This window comes from Monodelphis domestica, chromosome 6 (assembly GCF_027887165.1).
Source record: "Monodelphis domestica isolate mMonDom1 chromosome 6, mMonDom1.pri, whole genome shotgun sequence".
NCBI lineage: Eukaryota > Metazoa > Chordata > Mammalia > Didelphimorphia > Didelphidae > Monodelphis > Monodelphis domestica.
Genome location: NC_077232.1, coordinates 299,128,517 through 299,137,970, shown reverse-complemented (window position 1 = coordinate 299,137,970; position 9,454 = coordinate 299,128,517). Strand labels below are relative to the sequence as shown.

At 38.9% G+C, this 9,454-nt stretch overlaps 1 pseudogene; it reads right to left on the bottom strand.

Annotated features, from left to right (window-relative positions):
- Positions 1-676: 676 nt before the first annotated feature.
- LOC100019087 (protein arginine N-methyltransferase 1-like) lies at positions 677-1,897 on the bottom strand (annotated as a pseudogene).
- Positions 1,898-9,454: the final 7,557 nt, after the last annotated feature.

The following is a 9,454-nucleotide window of genomic DNA, read 5'->3' as shown; positions in this document are numbered from 1 at the left end:
CATTTTGTAAGTATTTTATTTTAAATATATTACTTTACAACTTTGTTGCAATTAATTTGCAATTTTCAAAAAATGTATTTGTGAGGCTGCCTCTCATCAATATTTTTTGCACTGTGAATGTGATTTCAATGTTCTTAAAGAATATAGTTTTAAAATTGATAACATTAAAAATTAAATCAAAATAATGGCACACATTATTATAATTCACATTGTAGTAAATACCACAGACATTTATTTGTTTTTTACCTTTTCATATAAATCCCATGTAAAGATTGTTAACCTATCCTCATCTTTCCTATCCACTTTCCCCCTCCTCTCTTCTAGTCCTCTCCTTTTTTTTCCTTCCATTTTTTTCCTCCTAAATTTTCTACCTTTCTTGCCACTTTGGGAGGAAAAAATTTCTTCTAGATTTTGAAAGCATTCTCAGCCTGTCTTTCCTTCTCCTCACCCCAGTTGACAGTTTAATGTCATGAATGAAACTATAAAGTCATAAATTATGAAAAGCACAATTAAGATGTTGTCCCATAACCCTCTCATGTACCCATGGGGAAGTTAAATGGTTAATGACAGAGGACAGAGGACAAAGGGATGAGACTATGAGGCCCCCAGAGCAAGCTGACCTCCTTGGCCCCTAGGGAAGGAAGTATAGCCCCTAGGCTATCAGCAGAGCAACCTTCTAGTGTAACTCAAAGAATTCTGTAGACAGTGGAGTTGGGGAGTTCAGACATTTCTCTTTGAAGTCTAGATCAATGGTGAAGTTGAAATTTTGAATGTTTTTGGTGTTGGGCCATATGTGAATGGCACCAAAGATCTCACCCTTCTTCACCGGAAGGTAATTCTCCATAAACAAGACTTTTTTTTCCCCAGTGGGTAAGGTGACTCAGGGCTAGTGGAAAAGTCAGTATGCTTATGGCAGTGTGTGCCCTCAGTGCTGAATCTGGCTGCCAGAGCATGGTATTCATCTTCACTTGCAGAAAGAAGGTGGAGATGAAGGTCAGGTTGCCCTGTGTATTATGTAAAGGTTCACCTCCTTGATAAGGCAAGACATTGGTCACCAAATACTTGGAGTCAACCACATCAATGAGGGGCTCCTTGATGGCCATGTTCTTGGACTTCTCTAAGACTTGTTAGAAATGTAGATGTCCTCTTATAAGGGAATCTTGCAATTTTTGTACTTTTGATCTTCTATGGCAGTTGCATACATTGTTGCCCAGTGAGGGAAGAGATGCCCAAAGAGGAACATCCACTTGGATATGTAGTCACAATGTTGAGCATGGATTAATAGAAGAGGTAGCTTCTATCCACTTACTGCAGCTCCACCTCCACCACCTTCCCCTTGATGATGATCACCACAAGGGAGACCTTGTTGGCCCAATCTTGACATCTTGGTTGTAGATGCTGGAATATTTGATCACAATGACTTTTTGGGACCTGCCTTCATCACAGACCTCCAGATGATGCTGGTTCCTGAGTCAATATCCAGCACCATCTTGTCCTTGAACAGGTACTGGTTATGGAATATGGAATTTAGGTAAGCGAGAATCTGAATTTCATCCTTGAGCATCTCTTCATGATTTCAAAGTGGGCATAGAAGTCAAATGATTAGTTCTTGGATGTAATCTCCTTAGAATTGGGCTTCTCATTGCTATTGGGCTGTTTGCATTGCACTTTTTCAAGTGGAGGCTGAAGGCTTATACTATCAGCTAATGTGGTCACAAAACTCTCAAAGATACAGTTTCCTCAAGTGCCCCTGCCATCTTCTTTCTCCTCAACTTGTATGCCCCTTCTCTGTGCTTTCTAAAATACACTACCCGTGAAATTTGAAAGCTTTTCTATAAATATAAAATCACTATTTGATCTCACCTATATCTGAAACAAATAGTATGGATTCATACATGTTTCAGGGAAAGAACTTTTCTATCAGCTGGAGAGAATGTAGAAGTTGAATCAGTGAATGTTCCAACTGAATGGAATGCAATGCACCAGTTGCCTCACTTAAGTTACTGAAGAAATATTTGAATATTTTTTTAATCTTCCCCTGACTTGATAGAGGACCAATTGACTCCATCTCAGAAGTTCAGGTGTACTAGCACACTTATCACCAAGGATAGCTACAGCCAAAACAGAATCTCACTTCTGGTCCACCTGACTGTACCAGAAGAGGGGCTGTGGGTAAGAATATGATAAAACTAAATTATAGGCCACTGAGTGAGTCCTACACTAGGTAAGCTGATACTCTTATTTGTACTGTCTTTTCCCAACTGGCATAAGATTCTTAACTAGCTCTTCCAACTTTCAGGTTTTCAAAAACAGTCAAAAAATTTGGCCCTGCTACCCTAGATTTAGGGAACAAAGAGGCTATCTACTTTAACACCCCCAATTTACAAATTAAATAACTGAGGCCCAGGACATTAAGTGACTAGCCAAAGGTTATATATGTACTAAATATTATAGGCTATGAAATTAAGTTTGACTTCAGAACCATTTCTCTCATATATGTATATGTGTGTGTTTGTATATACATGCATATTATGTATTCATTTCTCCTTGATTCCATCCTTTTCTCATTTCTTTACTTCTTCTATTCCTTCCTTCCTTCCTTCCTTCCTTCCTTCCTTCCTTCCTTCCTTCCTTCCTTCCTTCCTTCCTTCCTTCCTTCCTTCTTTCCTTCCTTCATTCCTTCTTTCTTCCTTCTCTCAATTTATTTCCTTTAGGTTGTTATAGTAACTTGCCAAGGTCATACAGGTAATAAGTTTTAGAAGCAGGATATGATCACCAATTCCTTGACCTCTCAATTTTCTTTCAAACTATCTCCCCTGAACTAATCACCCTCTCTTTTTTCTCCTTTATTGGCCCTCTGATGAACCAGGTTGATTCTATAATATTTTCTCTTGAATTCCTAGCCCTCTTGCCATATAACTGATTATATCCAGCCAAGCCTCAGTCTTGAATCACTACCATCATTTGCCTGTCTTTTCATTCCTGCACATGGACTGTTGAATAAATATGGAGAAAATTACACAACCATTCTGATAGTTACCTAAAAATTTATATTACACAACTGGGATCTCACTACTACAAGGCAATCCTACTATATCTCCCTTATCAACTCATTATCCCACTATCCTTAGTAGTTTTACCAAAACATTTTTTATTTCCTCCTCAAAGTTCCCATGGCTCCCTCTTTTCAAACTTACTGATAATCTCTTAGCTGTCAAATCCACTGGGCTTCTCAATCCTCATTCTCTTTGATTTCTCTGTAGTTTGGGATACCATGGATTACCCTCTGCTCCTTGATACTCTCTTCCCTCTAGTTTTCATTCCTATATAAAGGGTATTGAAGTTTGAGTAGGGCAGGCCTCAAATTGAATCCAGCCTCAAAAACTTGCAAGTTATTTTACTGCTCTGGGCCTCACTTACTTCATCTGTAAAATGAGGATAATAATAGCATAGCACCTACCTCCCAGGCTTACTGTGAACACAATGGGATAATATTTATGAAAAACTATAGATATCATCATTAGTATTATATATCATTATTTCCCCCTCCCCCATGTGAGCTTGGACACATTAATTTTCCTCTCTGGGTCACAATGTCTTTGTCTGAACTATATAATTTTTAAATTTCTTCCAGTTCTAATTCTAAAGTTTCTCTCACTTTCTCTCCCCACCTCTAACATTTAAGAAAATATAATTTTGAACCCCAAATATATCAAAAGGAAGATTGGAAAGATAATGAATAAAGAAAGGATGACATGAGCAAGTCTTGCATCATAGGGGAATTCTACTAAATCCCATACTTGTAAAAGTTCCAGTTTTCTTTCTAAACCCAAGAGGTCTGGCTAATTGGCAAACTTATCCTTGCAATTTTCTTAGGTTCAGATTAAAGCTTAAGCCTGTCAGTCTGCTAGTTCATCAGGATGGGATGGGGCTTAACAGAGATCCATTACCAGGGAACATACTCTCTTCTCCAGTGAGTCAATTAACAGAAAACAATTAACCTACATTCCAAAGAGAATCCAAAATGTGCAATTTTCTAAGGGCTGAAATTTTTCTTATGACTCACTTCTTGGGGTAATTTTCTTGCTGAAGTGTCAGGCAGGAACAAAGGAATCAATCACCTTTGGGGTCCATAAGCCTCCAGCTAGAGGATTTGTGTTTTTAAGGATACTAAGAATTCTATTGAAGGAATAGGGGCTTGCGATCCCTTGCCAATATGGAAATCAGAATTGTTGCTTTTTTTTTAATGAAAAGTTGTTTGTTTGTGTTTTTAATTGAGGGGCAGAGCATGGGAGATCAGATCCTATTTCTTATATCATGTAGTTTGGTGAATATATTTTATATTATAAAGTTTCCTGCTTTGGAAGAGGAAGGGTTAGAGTAGATGACCTGCAAAATTTCTTCTAGGCTAAATAAGTGCTTCTTTGATGTATCCCCAAGAACACCAGTCCTATAAAGCAGGTTTTTTTGGGGGGGAGCTCTTAACATACTCAGACACTTAGCCTTTAGATAAACTTACCAGGGGACCCCCATATACTTGTGTGAGCCATAAGTCAAGTTATACTGCCTTTTCTGCAAGGATCTCTTCCTTGTAAAGCTGTCCTTGTGGTTTAAACCTGGAAGAGTCCAGGGGCACTGTGGTTTTAACAAAGATTCTGAGGGTACCTACACATTTTTTAGAGTGGGGAGGAAAAAATGGAAGTAGTAGAAGGAATTAGCCAGCTCATCTCTAGGAGTCCTGAAAGCTACATGGTCCATTTCCTCTCACCTTCTCTCCATTTTCCATTTTCCCACTTCCTCTTCTCCCTCTCACTGTCCCTCCCCCTATTTCCCTCTCTCACTATTTGTAAGGAGTTTATAACAATAGAGCTAGCCATTGCTCTTAGTTCCTAACTTGCCTTCCCATCATATTGCAAAGCTCCCTCATTAGGAGGCAGAGTCAAGTGATCTCTTAGTATGGCAGTGCCCTGAAGGGCTGAGGACTTTGGTAACCTGGTTGTTTTTTGTTTCAAGTCTCTTTGGGAGTTTCTGTGTGTCGTATATGTTACAGAATCATGTACAAGTGATATGCTCAAGTCTGGGTATTAGTGAGATCATAGAATCTCATAATAGAAATAAAAAGGAGATCAGAGTACATTATGATTGTCTCAAGATATGAATGGATTCCTCTTTCAACATCTTCAGGTAAAAACTGACCACTTGTAGGTTATGTTATAGAGGAAGAGGGGAACCTGTGGGATTAGGGTCATATCAAAGAAGATTAAGCAAAACTAAACAAAAGGACAAAGCACTGACTTAAAACAGTGATGGGGGATTCTAATTAAAAAATACTAGAGACACAAAAGGAGAAAAACAGAAATGTCTCATAACTTTAAGTGTGAAAGAATTAAACAATGCAATAAAACAAGACAGTGACAGATTGGGTTTAAAAAACCCAAACCTCACAATCTGTTGCTTCTAAGATGCATGTCTTAAAAGCAAAGCCTTTTATTTAGAATAACACTAAGGCTGTAACAAAGATCACCAAAACTGCCTAGGTAATTACATATCCCATTCATTCAGTATCCCAGGGTAGTCATTTGTCTGCATCTGGTGACTTGACTTCATTGGGGTTCAGCTCAAGATCTTCTCATTGTCCATTCTCTTTTATTGCTTTATCCTTCTCTGCTTTCAATTTTGGTTTAGTCATCACAGAGTTAGAGCTATCCAAATTTGGAAGGGGCTGCCATGGGCAATAATTTCCTTATCACTGGAATTCTGCCATTTGAAATTGAATGGCCACTGTCAGGAATTATTTCAGGAAGAATCCTTGTCTTGTTTAGAGTCCTGTATCAATTAGTATCAATACTAATATTTGCTGGTTCTGTGAAGTGTTGGAAGGAGGCAGTTGATTTCTTAAAGGAAAGTCTCTTTAGAATGTGAGACATAGTGCTCAATCCCAGAATATCAGAGCTGAAGAAGGCCTTGGAGATGATTTTTTCCAGCCCTGCCATCTCCATGTTACACATGAAGATATTTAATTGCAGAAAGAGACTAAGCCTTGACCCAAATCACAAAAATTATTGGTAAATATGGGAGTTTTTCATAATTGCAGGGCTCTTAGAGAACAAGTGGAGAGAAGCAATGTGGAACATAGATCCTGAGAGTATCTCAGTGGAGAACCAACAATGACTAGTGGCCATTGCATGGCCCACTCTCAACTTGTCCTTGTAGTTGGAGAGAACAGTGAGGTAACTCTGGGAAAAAAGTTAGTCCAATGAAAATCCCTTTCCTAAATTACTTTTACATTGTCCTTGTGAGATTCATTGAATATCTTACTAATGAAAGAAAAGAGGAAGATAGAGAGAGGAGATTTTGTACATAGCTACATAAATCTCAACCTCCCTATGGATGAATGTCTCAAAGTCCATATGGTTAGAGATTCTAGGCTTAGATGTCAAGGAGAGCAATTCCCTTCCTATATCTCACAGGTCAATGGCCATAAAGACACTTTATCAGGCAAAAAGTAAAATATAAATATATCATTCTTTCTGTAAAATGACAAAATCACTTCTTCACTTGTCACTCGGCTAATAAGTGACAAGACAAGGATTTGAACCCAGGCAAACTACTCTAAGATATTTGCCAAGGAAAACTCATGGGCAACATTGGCATGATGCCCAACAGGTCTTGAAGAATTGGAAACAACTGAAAAACAACTATCAAATTTGCTTACTGGATTGCATAGTATTATTCAAGAAGGAGAGGGAAAAGAGGAGACAGACTCCTATCTGATGGCTTTTGTCTTCATAATGATCATATGATCACAATGTTCCTAGTTCATGTTTTCCTCAGGGTCCTATTGGAGCTCATGACACAAGAATGTGTCTGTGTGTGTTTGCTCTTCCTTATTTTCCTCTATCTTTACTGCCTTTCTGTATTTATGTAGCCCCTATAACTAAAACAGCTCCTGATATCCCGGACCAACCTCAGAGGCTATAAATTTCCATATATGTGGTCCTTGTTTTTTGGTTCCTATGGAAACCTTACCAAACATCTCTTAAGCTTTTTCTGATGGTTGAGCCAAAGCCCCGTGTCTAGGAAACAGCTTCTCAATTGAGAAATCCTGATTCCTTGCTCATCTTGGGAACAGAAAGGGTGCTGTTTGGTTTTCTGGCCACAAATGACCCATATGCCATGTAAAGGCACACACAGCATTCAAGTCACTGACATCTCATGCAGTTGGAGATAGAGGAGCCAGCCACAGAAATCTGCCATTTTCCCCACCCACCTGACAGTATCTCTGCCACCATTAAAGTTACATTCTGGAGGTCTAAGCCAAGGAGAGGGCTCAATCAATCAATCAACCAGCAATCATTTATTTGGGACCTAGGATGTGTCAGCATTTTTACAGATGTTGGAGGCACAAACAAAATGGCTCCTTAAGGAGCTTACCTAAGAGATATAATATATACACAAGCATATAAATATATAAATATGTACAAGACAGATATATGATAGATTTCTGTTGACTTGGCAAGGAATAACAAAATGTGGAGGGACCTAAAAAGATCCAATATAGGAGGCACTTTATTTGAACTTTAGAGACAGGATTCTTAGAGATGGAAATGAAAGTTACTGAAAAATCACAGGGGCCAAAGATGGAGTATGGTTTGTGAGGGACAGCAAGAAGGTCTATCTAGTTGGACTTCTATATCCTTCCCCCAAGTTAATACCTTTTCTATACCCCTCATTTTGCCATCACTCACAATTGATCAGCTTCCATTATCAAGAACTCTGACATATCTTTATGTAATTTTGGATGTCAATCTTTCTCTACTGTAAACCTTAAAATTTCTTAGACTTATGAATGTTGGAAATTTCCCCAATGGGAAATTTCAGACTTGAAAAAATTTCCTACTGATAGTAAGAACTCTATTGGAATGTGAAACTCCTTGGCATGGGAGGATCCTTCTCCTCCCTACTTAAGACTACTTTAGGACAGAAACCTTTTGCTAAACAATGGAAAGGGCTTTGACCTATGCTTAAGCATAGAACAGGAAGTTCTTTGAGTCATGATTGATTTTAGAATTGATACAATAGAGATACTTGGAATGACAGAACCAGGTCTTGGAACTTACAATCTCCACCCTACTCAGAGTAACATAATTTAGGAAGGGCTGCAGCAAAGATCAAGATTTAATTATTTGAGAATATGACCTTCAACATACATGTGCAAAGGAAACAGACTTCTGGGCGGTCCTGGGTTAAGCTAGAGCCACCATTGGCTCTCTCATGGGAGACATCAAAAGTGATTGGGAGATGTGAGGTCTGAGGAGAGAGTTTTGCTCTGAGAGGTTTTGCTCTGGAGGAGTCTGAGAGGAGAGAGGTCCTGGAGGGAGAGCTCCTGGAGAGGTCTGAGAGGAGGGCTTGCTCTGAAGGAGGCTGGAGGTGGAGGCCCCTGAGACTGTTTCTCCATTTTGGTCATGTGAGTGATAGGGACTGATCTCTTTTCTTTGCCTCAGCTATCTAAGGGCTTGGGCCTTGGGCCCAGCCTAAGCAGAGGGGGTATTTAAGCTCTATTCCCTTCTCTCCCCTTTCTCTCTCTCTCTCTCTCTCTCTCTCTCTCTCTCTCTCTCTCTCTCTCTCTCTCTCTCTCATACCTTTCTTCCTCCTGTTTGTAATTTAAAAACTCCATAAAAGGTTGACTGCTGACTTGAGTTTTCATTTAGGAATTACATAGCTGAATTCCTTGGCGACCTTAAATTAATATATATCAGTCTTTTAAAGTGATTTCCATATCACACTATGCATATTATTAGTCTTAATTGTAATCTATGATATCTCTACTCTTTAGTCCTTTGCCAGGCTTTATCATCCTTTCTGTGGCTATTGTCTCTTTCCTTCTCAATATCAAACTTTTTGTTAACCAGTTCAACTCTATGTTGGCATATGTCTTCAAATCCTTTGTTTGCCATTCATGCCTTGGTAATCTCATGTCCTGGTTTGCTTTTTCATTCATCTTCCTATGTGCTGATGAATGGAGCTAGAGAAATTTCATGCAGTGATGTTGACTGGATGCACAATAGATCTGTTATCCAATCTCAAGTGAGCCTTCATCATTGTAAAGCAATCCTTTGGTCTTCCACAGTTATTCTCTGTCCCACTCTCCATAATAGCTGTTCCAAATTTTTTCTTCTCCCTCAGGCCTCCAACAGCACCCATCCCCAAGTCTCAGCTCAAGTCCCAATATCATACTTAACTGAAAACATCAAGACCATTCATTAAGCTCTAAACATTCTCCCCTCCTCTTTATCTTACAACCTCGAAATCATCTGGCATGCCTAGATCTATCTTTTTCCCTCCAACAAATTCTTCTCCTCTAGTTTCTACTAGTCTTTCTCACCTACCTATACCATCAATGCCCAATGAATTCTCCAATAACTCTAAAGTCTATCTTTGATATGCCCACATT